Genomic DNA, 15064 nt, shown 5'->3' with positions numbered 1-15064 from the left:
TAAATGTATGTAGGGTAATCTGTTATCAAGATATTCACTGGCACCTGTAACAGGGCATGATTTTTAAGACTAGTTCTTCTTTATCCAGTGCAATCGTGTAGAGGTTGAAATATAACATCACTTTATATCCACATGTATTTATAAACACCGTTGCTATGTCTACAATCCCTCAATACCGCATAGGCTATAATTTTGATTGTACCGCTCCTGCTCTCTCCTCGTAGTTATTTTTAGCCCATTCGTCATACCGCTTTTAGACACTGAGCATTTCTATTCGCTTCGATTTTAAAACACGGCGCTCGCCTGACCCGAAGCCCTCTATCTGCCTTCGAGCAGGGTACTAAATTCACTTTACCGTTGCCAAATTCATCCAACCGAGTTTCTTCTCAACTCAACGTGGTTTTGTTGTACAGAAGGTAAGATAGCTAGTGTCAAATCTTTGCAATGAGATACAATAGTGCACCAGGTCGGTACAGTAGCAAACATTATGTTTTTAGTAGAGAATTTACTAATTTGAATCGGAATGTATTACTGTTATTTAGCCTATTTCTGTCAACTCTAGCTTGGTCTGAACTTAATTGTATTTTATCACAGTTCAAAAGTGACTTCCATGTTTTCATTCACAGCCCACCTGTATCTTGCCACTTGCTTTCTTATGTAAGAGGCTGTTTATTACATGATCCCAAAATGTTTTACTTAATAATAACCTAACTGAATTCATATTGCACATACTTCACATTAATCTGCAGGAGCATAAACTACCCGATATTGTCCCCCTTATTGTTTTACGCTGATAGACAGATAAAATGCCATGCGCATTGATTCTGTCTCCAAGCAGTACCACAGCCAGACTATAAATAGACCAATGCCCACATGTATGATCTCACCACCAGACGTGACTGAAGTAACAATGAGTTAGCTGCCTGCAACAGTATCATCTCTGCTATTATCTCCACAGATAGATAGACATGGTGTTAAGCAGCTGACTTAAAAAGTGGTTGTTTAAATGCATTTACATAAGGTTTATATGTCTATGTATGTCAGTAGAGGCTACTGAGGGGAGGAATGGCATTAAATACCTGGAAACTATGTGTTTGATGTATTTGATACCATTCCACTAATTCTGCTCCAGTCATTACCACAAGCCTTTCCTCCCCAATTAAGGTGCCACCCACCTCATGTGGTGAGTGTGTGTGTGTGTGTGTGTGTGTGCGTATGTGTGTGTGTGTGTGTGTGTGTGTGTGTGTGTGTGTGTGTGTGTGTGTGTGTGTGTGTGTGTGCGTATGTGTGTGTGTGTGTGTATGTGTGTGTGTGTGTGTGTGTGTGTGTGTGTGTGTGTGTGTGTGTGTGTGCGTATGTGTGTGTGTGTGTGTGCGTATGTGTGTGTGTGTGTGTATGTGTGTGTGTGTGCGTATGTGTGGCTTTACAATACACACTATCAGTATATCTGTATTATCCCTTATCTAGATTGTTCACCTGTTGGTTACAGGGATGGTCCATTCTCATCAGCATCATAATATCTGTGGATCTCTTGTTCTACAGTCAGCTTCTCTAGTCAAATAGCCAAAGAGCAAAGACAGGACAACAGCACAGAAGAAAAAATCTGCAGAGTTATAAACCCACCACGGTCATCCTGGCTGATCGCCTACGAGCGTTACGTCTCACAGACAACCATACGACCAACAGATCCAGCTAGTGGTAAGTGATATCCCCCCATTCCCCCTACACAATAAAAAGTATCTTAAGATACAAAAACAGGATGTCAACATTGATTCCTTGTAATTTTAAAATATTTTTTCAGATTTGACTCTAAATCCAAGAGTGGACAGCTCAATGAAATATCAATCAGCATTGGCTGTAGGGATGTTGTGATTTTGGTGAAAGGGCATATTTGACTGTCTTGTTGACTCTAGTGTTTGAGTTGCCAAGTTTCCTATGGAACCTTTTGGCAGACATGCTGCTAGATGGCTGTGATTGGATTTCTGAGTAAATTTCAGGTTTTATGAAGCTATTGTATCTGCCAATGTTCTGTCTCGAGGTGTCAGATGTTGACAAAAGCCAACTGTTATTTCGGCGTGGTAATGAGAAAACACAGGAAGCGGGGACCAGTATTCACTTGATATTTTCAACTGTGACAAGAACAAAATGCTCATGTGTTTTGATATGAAAGCCCTTCTCAGACCACGTGCAAACGACCCTTCAGTCTTTTCTCCACCTCAGAATATTGATGATAATTTTACATCAGACTTTTTCTTGGCAGTGCGAGGGCTCACAGATGTCCACTCTGTGCTGTTCAGATGGCTTGAGGGGGCAGGTACCATCTGAGCTGTGTCATGGATGGACCGAGTCATTTTAACAGCTCCATGTACTTACAGTATGTTTGACACAGTGCATCCTGATTGGCACCCTTTTCCCTATATAGTGCACTGCATTTGACAGAGCTGGTCACTATATAAGGAATAGGACGCCATTTGGGATGCAGCCTCAGTTTCATGGTACCAAAATGTTGCTTAGATTAAAACATTTTTGTTGGATTAAATACAGAGGGACGGAACACGTTGATTTGACAGGTATTGTTAGTCACTTGTAGATTATGATAATGTACGTCCGTAGAGGTGTGGCCATATCACTAAGCACATTGGCAAGTCAGATCCAATGAGGCACAGCACAGTACGTGCTGCTAGTCAACACACACTGACAATACATTCATGTCTAGTTGGATATTTTACTTGTCGGTCCAATTCTGCGATAACACTGTGAATGCAAAGTGAATGTAATGTAATGTGTTTACTGAGTTTGATGATAATTGTTTATTGTTTTGACACATTGTACACAGGAAAGAATAATGCCTGTGAATGTGTTCATTCAACCAGTTGGAACAGCACTTGTTGAACATGGGCCCTGGTAAAAAGTAGTGCACTGTCGAGTGAATAGAGTGCCATTTAGGACCTAGATATTGTTTCAAATGGGACTTGTCACAGTAAAGAGAAGTGTGCATTGCCTTGTAGTTGAGAGGGAATTGAAACTAAAGGCCTGTTGTTGAATGACTTGGTCATCATAGTTTCTGTTCCACAAACACTCCTTTGATATAGTAGATGTCTCCACAGCAGGTTTGATTTGATGCCTTGTTATACAGTGTGTCTGGCTGTGTTTCCCTCACATCTTACTGAAACCTGACCTGTAATGTAGAGAGGGACATGTAAGGGAACTGAAAGAAGAAATGCTGAACATTTTGTTCTTTTTATTATTCTCCTATTGATATGAAATGGCCTTTGGGGAGCCCCCTTGTTGGCCTTTTCACCAGACTAATGACAGTTAAAGTCATGTGAGAGTGTAGGGTTTGGGAGTAATGAGGTTCACAACAGTGATGTGTCCAAAATGGCACCCTATTCCCCTTAGGGCTCTTGTCAAAAGTAGTTGCACTATATAGGGAATAGGGTGCCATTTGGGATGGAGGAAGAGGAAGTATGTATGATGACACTGGTCAGAGGAATGATATACAGCACAGTAGTCAACAGTCATGTGCTTTATAACATGACTGTGTAAAAAATAACATTACTAATCGAACAATTTGAAAATTAGGAGCAAAAAAACCCAGATCATATTTTGCTATGTAATTATTGCCAATATGCGAACCGAAATGAGAACCTCTGAAGTTAGTCATATTTCACACATTGAATTTCACACATTGAAAATGTGTGCCGTCAATTTAACCAGCATTTTCACCAACAGTAATCAGTTTTAACTTGACAAATTGAAATGCATTATAGAATGAGTTTCAACAACATAAAGCAGTTTCATACGTACAGTAGATATATAGGCAGTAACAATATAAATCATGTAATTATGTATAGAATGTGTTTATGGTCCATCAATATCCTACTATACATCAGACAGTTACTATACATCATACAGTTACTATACATCAGACAGTTACTATACATCAGACAGTACAGTTACTATACATCAGACAGTTACTATACATCAGACAGTTACTATACATCATACAGTTACTATACATCAGACAGTTACTATACATCATACAGTTACTATACATCAGACAGTTACTATACATCATACAGTTACTATACATCATACAGTTACTATACATCATACAGTTACTATACATCATACAGTTACTATACATCAGACAGTTACTATACATCATACAGTTACTATACATCAGACAGTTACTATACATCAGACAGTTACTATACATCAGACAGTTACTATACATCATACAGTTACTATACATCAGACAGTTACTATACATCATACAGTTACTATACATCATACAGTTACTATACATCATACAGTTACTATACATCATACAGTTACTATACATCAGACAGTTACTATACATCATACAGTTACTATACATCAGACAGTTACTATACATCAGACAGTTACTATACATCAGACAGTTACTATACATCAGACAGTTACTATACATCAGACAGTTACTATACATCATACAGTTACTATACATCATACAGTTACTATACATCAGACAGTTACTATACATCATACAGTTACTATACATCAGACAGTACAGTTACTATACATCAGACAGTACAGTTACTATACATCAGACAGTTACTATACATCAGACAGTACAGTTACTATACATCAGACAGTTACTATACATCAGACAGTACAGTTACTATACATCAGACAGTTACTATACATCAGACAGTACAGTTACTATACATCAGACAGTTACTATACATCAGACAGTTACTATACATCAGACAGTACAGTTACTATACATCAGACAGTACAGTTACTATACATCAGACAGTTACTATACATCAGACAGTTACTATACATCAGACAGTACAGTTACTATACATCAGACAGTACAGTTACTATACATCAGACAGTTACTATACATCAGACAGTACAGTTACTATACATCAGACAGTACAGTTACTATACATCAGACAGTTACTATACATCAGACAGTTACTATACATCAGACAGTTACTATACATCAGACAGTTACTATACATCAGACAGTTACTATACATCAGACAGTTACTATACATCAGACAGTTACTATACATCAGACAGTTACTATACATCAGACAGTTACTATACATCAGACAGTTACTATACATCAGACAGTACAGTTACTATACATCAGACAGTACAGTTACTATACATCAGACAGTACAGTTACTATACATCAGACAGTACAGTTACTATACATCAGACAGTACAGTTACTATACATCAGACAGTTACTATACATCAGACAGTACAGTTACTATACATCAGACAGTTACTATACATCAGACAGTTACTATACATCAGACAGTTACTATACATCAGACAGTTACTATACATCAGACAGTTACTATACATCAGACAGTTACTATACATCAGACAGTTACTATACATCAGACAGTTACTATACATCATACAGTTACTATACATCAGACAGTTACTATACATCATACAGTTACTATACATCAGACAGTACAGTTACTATACATCAGACAGTTACTATACATCATACAGTTACTATACATCAGACAGTTACTATACATCATACAGTTACTATACATCAGCCAGTTACTATACATCAGACAGTTACTATACATCAGACAGTTACTATACATCAGACAGTTACTATACATCATACAGTTACTATACATCAGACAGTACAGTTACTATACATCAGACAGTACAGTTACTATACATCAGACAGTACAGTTACTATACATCAGACAGTACAGTTACTATACATCATACAGTTACTATACATCAGACAGTACAGTTACTATACATCAGACAGTACAGTTACTATACATCAGACAGTACAGTTATAATACATCAGACAGTACAGTTACTATACATCAGACAGTTACTATACATCAGACAGTACAGTTACTATACATCAGACAGTACAGTTACTATACATCAGACAGTACAGTTACTATACATCAGACAGTACACTTACTATACATCAGACAGTACAGTTACTATACATCATACAGTTACTATACATCATACAGTTACTATACATCAGACAGTTACTATACATCAGACAGTTACTATACATCAGACAGTACAGTTACTATACATCAGACAGTACAGTTACTATACATCAGACAGTTACTATACATCAGACAGTACAGTTACTATACATCAGACAGTTACTATACATCAGACAGTACAGTTACTATACATCAGACAGTTACTATACATCATACAGTTACTATACATCAGACAGTACAGTTACTATACATCAGACAGTACAGTTACTATACATCAGACAGTTACTATACATCAGACAGTACAGTTACTATACATCAGACAGTTACTATACATCATACAGTTACTATACATCAGACAGTTACTATACATCAGACAGTACAGTTACTATACATCAGACAGTTACTATACATCAGACAGTACAGTTACTATACATCATACAGTTACTATACATCAGACAGTTACTATACATCAGACAGTACAGTTACTATACATCAGACAGTACAGTTACTATACATCAGACAGTTACTGTACATCAGACAGTACAGTTACTATACATCAGACAGTTACTATACATCAGACAGTTACTATACATCAGACAGTACAGTTGCTATACATCATACAGTACAGTTACTATACATCATACAGTACAGTTACTATACATCAGACAGTACAGTTACTATACATCAGACAGTTACTATACATCAGACAGTTACTATACATCAGACAGTTACTATACATCATACAGTTACTATACATCATACAGTTAATATACATCAGACAGTTACTGTACATCAGACAGTTACTATACATCATACAGTTACTATACATCATACAGTTACTATACATCAGACAGTACAGTTACTATACATCAGACAGTACAGTTACTATACATCAGACAGTTACTATACATCAGACAGTTACTGTACATCAGACAGTACAGTTACTATACATCAGACAGTTACTATACATCAAACAGTTACTATACATCAGACAGTACAGTTGCTATACATCATACAGTACAGTTACTATACATCAGACAGTACAGTTACTATACATCATACAGTACAGTTACTATACATCAGACAGTGCAGTTACTATACATCAGACAGTTACTATACATCAGACAGTTACTATACATCAGACAGTACAGTTGCTATACATCATACAGTACAGTTACTATACATCATACAGTACAGTTACTATACATCATACAGTACAGTTACTATACATCATACAGTACAGTTACTATACATCAGACAGTACAGTTGCTATACATCATACAGTACAGTTACTATACATCAGACAGTACAGTTACTATACATCATACAGTACAGTTACTATACATCAGACAGTACAGTTACTATACATCAGACAGTTACTATACATCAGACAGTTACTATACATCAGACAGTACAGTTGCTATACATCATACAGTACAGTTACTATACATCATACAGTACAGTTACTATACATCATACAGTTCAGTTACTATACATCATACAGTTACTATACATCATACAGTTACTATACATCAGACAGTTACTATACATCAGACAGTACAGTTACTATACATCAGACAGTTACTATACATCAGACAGTACAGTTACTATACATCAGACAGTTACTATACATCAGACAGTACAGTTACTATACATCAGACAGTACAGTTACTATACATCAGACAGTGCAGTTACTATACATCATACAGTACAGTTACTATACATCAGACAGTGCAGTTACTATACATCAGACAGTTACTATACATCATACAGTTACTATACATCAGACAGTTACTATACATCAGGCAGTTACTATACATCAGACAGTTACTATACATCATACAGTTACTATACATCAGACAGTACAGTTACTATACATCAGACAGTTACTATACATCAGACAGTACAGTTACTATACATCAGACAGTACAGTTACTATACATCATACAGTTACTATACATCAGACAGTTACTATACATCAGACAGTTACTATACATCAGACAGTTACTATACATCATACAGTTACTATACATCAGACAGTACAGTTACTATACATCAGACAGTTACTATACATCAGACAGTTACTATACATCAGACAGTTACTATACATCAGACAGTTACTATACATCATACAGTTACTATACATCAGACAGTTACTATACATCAGACAGTTGCTATACATCAGACAGTTACTATACATCAGACAGTTACTATACATCATACAGTTACTATACATCATACAGTTACTATACATCAGACAGTTACTATACATCATACAGTTACTATACATCAGACAGTACAGTTACTATACATCATACAGTTACTATACATCAGACAGTTACTATACATCATACAGTACAGTTACTATACATCAGACAGTTACTATACATCAGACAGTTACTATACATCAGACAGTACAGTTACTATACATCATACAGTTACTATACATCATACAGTTACTATACATCAGACAGTACAGTTACTATACATCAGACAGTACAGTTACTATACATCATACAGTTACTATACATCATACAGTTACTATACATCAGACAGTTACTATACATCAGACAGTACAGTTACTATACATCAGACAGTACAGTTACTATACATCAGACAGTACAGTTACTATACATCATACAGTTACTATACATCATACAGTTACTATACATCAGACAGTACAGTTACTATACATCAGACAGTTACTATACATCAGACAGTTACTATACATCAGACAGTTACTATACATCATACAGTACAGTTACTATACATCAGACAGTTACTATACATCAGACAGTTACTATACATCAGACAGTACAGTTACTATACATCATACAGTTACTATACATCAGACAGTTACTATACATCAGACAGTTACTATACATCAGACAGTTACTATACATCATACAGTACAGTTACTATACATCATACAGTTACTATACATCATACAGTACAGTTACTATACATCAGACAGTTACTATACATCAGACAGTTACTATACATCAGACAGTTACTGTACATCAGGCAGTTACTATATATCAGTCAGTTGCTGTACATCAGACAGTTACTGTACATCAGGCAGTTACTATATATCAGTCAGTTGCTGTACATCAGACAGTACAGTTACTATACATCAGACAGTACAGTTACTATACATCATACAGTTACTATACATCATACAGTTACTATACATCATACAGTGCAGTAGCTATACATCAGACAGTAGGGAGACTATACATCAGACAGTACAGTTACTCTACATCAGACAGTACAGTTACTATACAGCAGACAGTACAGTTACTATACATCAGACAGTAGGGAGACTATATGTGTACATTTTGCTGTATATTGTAGTACATTGTTGTCATTTGGGAATAGAGAATTCTACAGAGGGCAATTGAAAGGCTTGTAGGCTGTGGTAGTTGTTCTGTTTAATTCCGAGATGAATCCTCAGCATGCCATTAGGTTACCAGGCAACAGTGTTCCTTTCTGTCAAATGCTTCTTGTATTTATTTATTTACCTACTTAGCATTTAGTCATGAGGGAAGTAAATGGTTTCATGCCTGTCTGGCAATAAACAAGAATATTAGCTATGTGCCAACAAATCACTTGATAAACTGTGTCATGCGCTTATGATAAAATATAATGTAGTTTTCCATTCACAGTATCTCCTCAGAAATGATTGAGGCTGAAAACATCTCTCCATAACTTTTCATAAATGCATGTTTTATACAGCACATTTCACCTACTTTGCAGTACAATTTGATACAGGATACAGGACGCGTGCTGACCAGCTGGCAAGTGTCTTTTTCAATCACTCCCTGACCCAGTCTGTAATACCTACATGTTTCAAGGAGACCACCATAGTCCCTGTACCTAAGAACGCCAAGGTAACCTGTCTAAATAACTATCGTCCCGTAGAATCACATCTATAGCCATGAAATGCTTTGAAAGGCTGGTCATGGCTCAGATCCATACCTATCCCAGACACCCTGGACCCACTCCAATTCGCATACTGCCCCAACAGATTCATAGATGACGCAACCCCCCCCCCCACACACGGACACTAATCTTCCTACCTAAATGTACATATTACAGATGTAGGATCTTCATTTATTTGATCACCTACTTTACCTGCAAAACAATGTGATACATGATAGTAATAGCTTTCCTATAATGAGTAAGTTATGTATACATTATGGTATATATGCTGTTTAGAGGGATTTGGGATTGTTGATATGTAGTGCTGGGCAGGGCCAGATTGGGACTGTTGATATGTAGTGCTTGGCAGGGCCAGATTGGGACTGTTGATATGTAGTGCTTGGCAGGGCCAGATTGGGACTGTTGATATGTAGTGCTTGGCAGGGCCAGATTGGGACTGTTGATATGTAGTGCTTGGCAGGGCCAGATTGGGACTGTTGATATGTAGTGCTGGGCAGGGCCAGATTGGGACTGTTGATATGTAGTGCTTGGCAGGGCCAGATTGGGACTGTTGATATGTAGTTCTTGGCAGAGCCAGATTGGGACTGTTGATATGTAGTGCTTGGCAGGGCCAGATTGGGACTGTTGATATGTAGTGCTTGGCAGGGCCAGATTGGGACTGTTGATATGTAGTGCTTGGCAGGGCCAGATTGGGACTATTGATATGTAGTTCTTGGCAGAGCCAGATTGGGACTGTTGATATGTAGTGCTTGGCAGGGCCAGATTGGGACTGTTGATATGTAGTGCTTGGCAGGGCCAGATTGGGACTGTTGATATGTAGTGCTGGGCAGGGCCAGATTAGTACTGTTGATATGTAGTGCTTGGCAGGGCCAGATTGGGACTGTTGATATGTACTGTATTGCCAGATTGGGAAGAAGTGGAGACAGACAGAGGCTCAGAGAAAGGAGGAAGGCTGAGAGGTGAGAGACAGGTTTATAGGTCATGGCCTCAGAGGTTTGGTTGCATCTCAAATGGCACCCTGTTCCCTATTTAGTGCACTACTTTTGACCATGGCTGAAATCAGTTCTGGTCAAAAGTAGTGCACTATATCAGGAATAGGGTGCCATTTGGGACGTATCCTATTGGGGCGGTCTATATTTGGCTTTTACGCTCTGATATGTTCTGATTACATTTTGTCTGTCTGAGGGATGTCAGCATCCCTCCTATCTTGCTACAGTATAATGTTAGCAAGGGATAACAGAGGAATGAACGGCGTATATTCATCTACTGTATGTGTGTGTGTGCGCAAGTGTGTGTGTTTGTGTATGCATTATGTGTGTGTGTGAGGTTAAACAGAGACATGTGGTGTGGAGCGCTGGAGTCTATCTCAGTGTGTTGTCATGATAGGAACACCAGAGACATGGTGTGGAGCGCTGGAGTCTATCTCAGTGTGTTGTCATGATATTAACACCAGAGACGTGGTGTGGAGCACTGGAGTCTATCTCAGTGTGTTGTCATGATAGGAACACCAGAGACATGGTGTGGAGCGCTGGAGTCTATCTCAGTGTGTTGTCATGATAGGAACACCAGAGACGTGGTGTGGAGCGCTGGAGTCTATCTCAGTGTGTTGTCATGATAGGAACACCAGAGACATGTGGTGTGGAGCGCTGGAGTCTATCTCAGTGTGTTGTCATGATAGGAACACCAGAGATGTGGTGTGGAGCGCTGGAGTCTATCTCAGTGTGTTGTCATGATAGGAACACCAGAGACATTGTGTGGAGCGCTGGAGTCTATCTCAGTGTGTTGTCATGATAGGAACACCAGAGACGCGGTGTGGAGCGCTGGAGTCTATCTCAGTGTGTTGTCATGATAGGAACACCAGAGACATTGTGTGGAGCGCTGGAGTCTATCTCAGTGTGTTGTCATGATAGGAACACCAGAGACGTGGTGTGGAGCGCTGGAGTCTATCTCAGTGTGTTGTCATGATAGGAACACCAGAGACATTGTGTGGAGCGCTGGAGTCTATCTCAGTGTGTTGTCATGATAGGAACACCAGAGATGTGGTGTGGAGCGCTGGAGTCTATCTCAGTGTGTTGTCATGATAGGAACACCAGAGACATTGTGTGGAGCGCTGGAGTCTATCTCAGTGTGTTGTCATGATAGGAACACCAGAGACGCGGTGTGGAGCGCTGGAGTCTATCTCAGTGTGTTGTCATGATAGGAACACCAGAGACATTGTGTGGAGCGCTGGAGTCTATCTCAGTGTGTTGTCATGATAGGAACACCAGAGACGTGGTGTGGAGCGCTGGAGTCTATCTCAGTGTGTTGTCATGATAGGAACACCAGAGACGTGGTGTGGAGCGCTGGAGTCTATCTCAGTGTGTTGTCATGATAGGAACACCAGAGACGTGGTGTGGAGCACTGGAGTCTATCTCAGTGTGTTGTCATGATAGGAACACCAGAGATGTGGTGTGGAGCGCTGGAGTCTATCTCAGTGTGTTGTCATGATATTAACACCAGAGACATTGTGTGGAGCGCTGGAGTCTATCTCAGTGTGTTGTCATGATAGGAACACCAGAGATGTGGTGTGGAGCGCTGGAGTCTATCTCAGTGTGTTGTCATGATATTAACACCAGAGACATTGTGTGGAGCGCTGGAGTCTATCTCAGTGTGTTGTCATGATAGGAACACCAGAGATGTGGTGTGGAGCGCTGGAGTCTATCTCAGTGTGTTGTCATGATAGGAACACCAGAGACGTGGTGTGGAGCGCTGGAGTCTATCTCAGTGTGTTGTCATGATAGGAACACCAGAGACGTGGTGTGGAGCGCTGGAGTCTATCTCAGTGTGTTGTCATGATAGGAACACCAGAGACGTGGTGTGGAGCGCTGGAGTCTATCTCAGTGTGTTGTCATGATAGGAACACCAGAGACGTGGTGTGGAGCACTGGAGTCTATCTCAGTGTGTTGTCATGATAGGAACACCAGAGATGTGGTGTGGAGCGCTGGAGTCTATCTCAGTGTGTTGTCATGATAGGAACACCAGAGACGTGGTGTGGAGCGCTGGAGTCTATCTCAGTGTGTTGTCATGATAGGAACACCAGAGACGTGGTGTGGAGCGCTGGAGTCTATCTCAGTGTGTTGTCATGATAGGAACACCAGAGACGTGGTGTGGAGCGCTGGAGTCTATCTCAGTGTGTTGTCATGATAGGAACACCAGAGACGTGGTGTGGAGCGCTGGAGTCTATCTCAGTGTGTTGTCATGATAGGAACACCAGAGACGTGGTGTGGAGCGCTGGAGTCTATCTCAGTGTGTTGTCATGATAGGAACACCAGAGATGTGGTGTGGAGCGCTGGAGTCTATCTCAGTGTGTTGTCATGATAGGAACACCAGAGACGTGGTGTGGAGCGCTGGAGTCTATCTCAGTGTGTTGTCATGATAGGAACACCAGAAACGTGGTGTGGAGCGCTGGAGTCTATCTCAGTGTGTTGTCATGATAGGAACACCAGAGACGTGGTGTGGAGCGCTGGAGTCTATCTCAGTGTGTTGTCATGATAGGAACACCAGAGACGTGGTGTGGAGCGCTGGAGTCTATCTCAGTGTGTTGTCATGATAGGAACACCAGAGACGTGGTGTGGAGCGCTGGAGTCTATCTCAGTGTGTTGTCATGATAGGAACACCAGAGAGGTGGTGTGGAGCGCTGGAGTCTATCTCAGTGTGTTGTCATGATAGGAACACCAGAGACGTGGTGTGGAGCGCTGGAGTCTATCTCAGTGTGTTGTCATGATAGGAACACCAGAGACGTGGTGTGGAGCGCTGGAGTCTATCTCAGTGTGTTGTCATGATAGGAACACCAGAGACGTGGTGTGGAGCGCTGGAGTCTATCTCAGTGTGTTGTCATGATAGGAACACCAGAGACGTGGTGTGGAGCGCTGGAGTCTATCTCAGTGTGTTGTCATGATAGGAACACCAGAGACGTGGTGTGGAGCGCTGGAGTCTATCTCAGTGTGTTGTCATGATAGGAACACCAGAGATGTGGTGTGGAGCGCTGGAGTCTATCTCAGTGTGTTGTCATGATAGGAACACCAGAGACGTGGTGTGGAGCGCTGGAGTCTATCTCAGTGTGTTGTCATGATAGGAACACCAGAAACGTGGTGTGGAGCGCTGGAGTCTATCTCAGTGTGTTGTCATGATAGGAACACCAGAGACGTGGTGTGGAGCGCTGGAGTCTATCTCAGTGTGTTGTCATGATAGGAACACCAGAGACGTGGTGTGGAGCGCTGGAGTCTATCTCAGTGTGTTGTCATGATAGGAACACCAGAGATGTGGTGTGGAGCGCTGGAGTCTATCTCAGTGTGTTGTCATGATAGGAACACCAGAGATGTGGTGTGGAGCACTGGAGTCTATCTCAGTGTGTTGTCATGATAGGAACACCAGAGACGTGGTGTGGAGCGCTGGAGTCTATCTCAGTGTGTTGTCATGATAGGAACACCAGAGACGTGGTGTGGAGCGCTGGAGTCTATCTCAGTGTGTTGTCATGATAGGAACACCAGAGACGTGGTGTGGAGCGCTAGAGTCTATCTCAGTGTGTTGTCATGATAGGAACACCAGAGACGTGGTGTGGAGCGCTGGAGTCTATCTCAGTGTGTTGTCATGATAGGAACACCAGAGACGTGGTGTGGAGCGCTGGAGTCTATCTCAGTGTGTTGTCATGATAGGAACACCAGAGACGTGGTGTGGAGCGCTGGAGTCTATCTCAGTGTGTTGTCATGATAGGAACACCAGAGACGTGGTGTGGAGCGCTGGAGTCTATCTCAGTGTGTTGTCATGATAGGAACACCAGAGACGTGGTGTGGAGCGCTGGAGTCTATCTCAGTGTGTTGTCATGATAGGAACACCAGAGACGTGGTGTGGAGCGCTGGAGTCTATCTCAGTGTGTTGTCATGATAGGAACACCAGAGACGTGGTGTGGAGCGCTGGAGTCTATCTCAGTGTGTTGTCATGATAGGAACACCAGAGATGTGGTGTGGAGCGCTGGAGTCTATCTCAGTGTGTTGTCATGATAGGAACACCAGAGACGTGGTGTGGAGCGCTGGAGTCTATCTCAGTGTGTTGTCATGATAGGAACACCAGAAACGTGGTGTG

At 40.7% G+C, this 15064-nt stretch overlaps 1 protein-coding gene across 1 annotated transcript in view; it reads left to right on the top strand.

The window, feature by feature from the left end:
* The first annotated feature begins 281 nt into the window (after nucleotides 1-281).
* LOC116372067 (histone deacetylase 9-B-like) overlaps nucleotides 282-15064 on the top strand; it is a 114420-nt gene continuing 99637 nt past the window's right edge. The window contains exons 1-2 of the mRNA XM_031821145.1: nucleotides 282-416; nucleotides 1490-1698. The gene's annotated coding sequence lies outside the window, so the exon portion shown is untranslated. The remainder of the gene's footprint in view (nucleotides 417-1489; nucleotides 1699-15064) is intronic.

This window comes from Oncorhynchus kisutch, unplaced genomic scaffold (genome assembly GCF_002021735.2).
Source record: "Oncorhynchus kisutch isolate 150728-3 unplaced genomic scaffold, Okis_V2 scaffold3880, whole genome shotgun sequence".
NCBI classification, from domain to species: Eukaryota; Metazoa; Chordata; class Actinopteri; order Salmoniformes; family Salmonidae; genus Oncorhynchus; species Oncorhynchus kisutch.
Note: the sequence above shows the minus strand (reverse complement) of the source record. Positions and strands in the feature narration are given on the sequence as shown.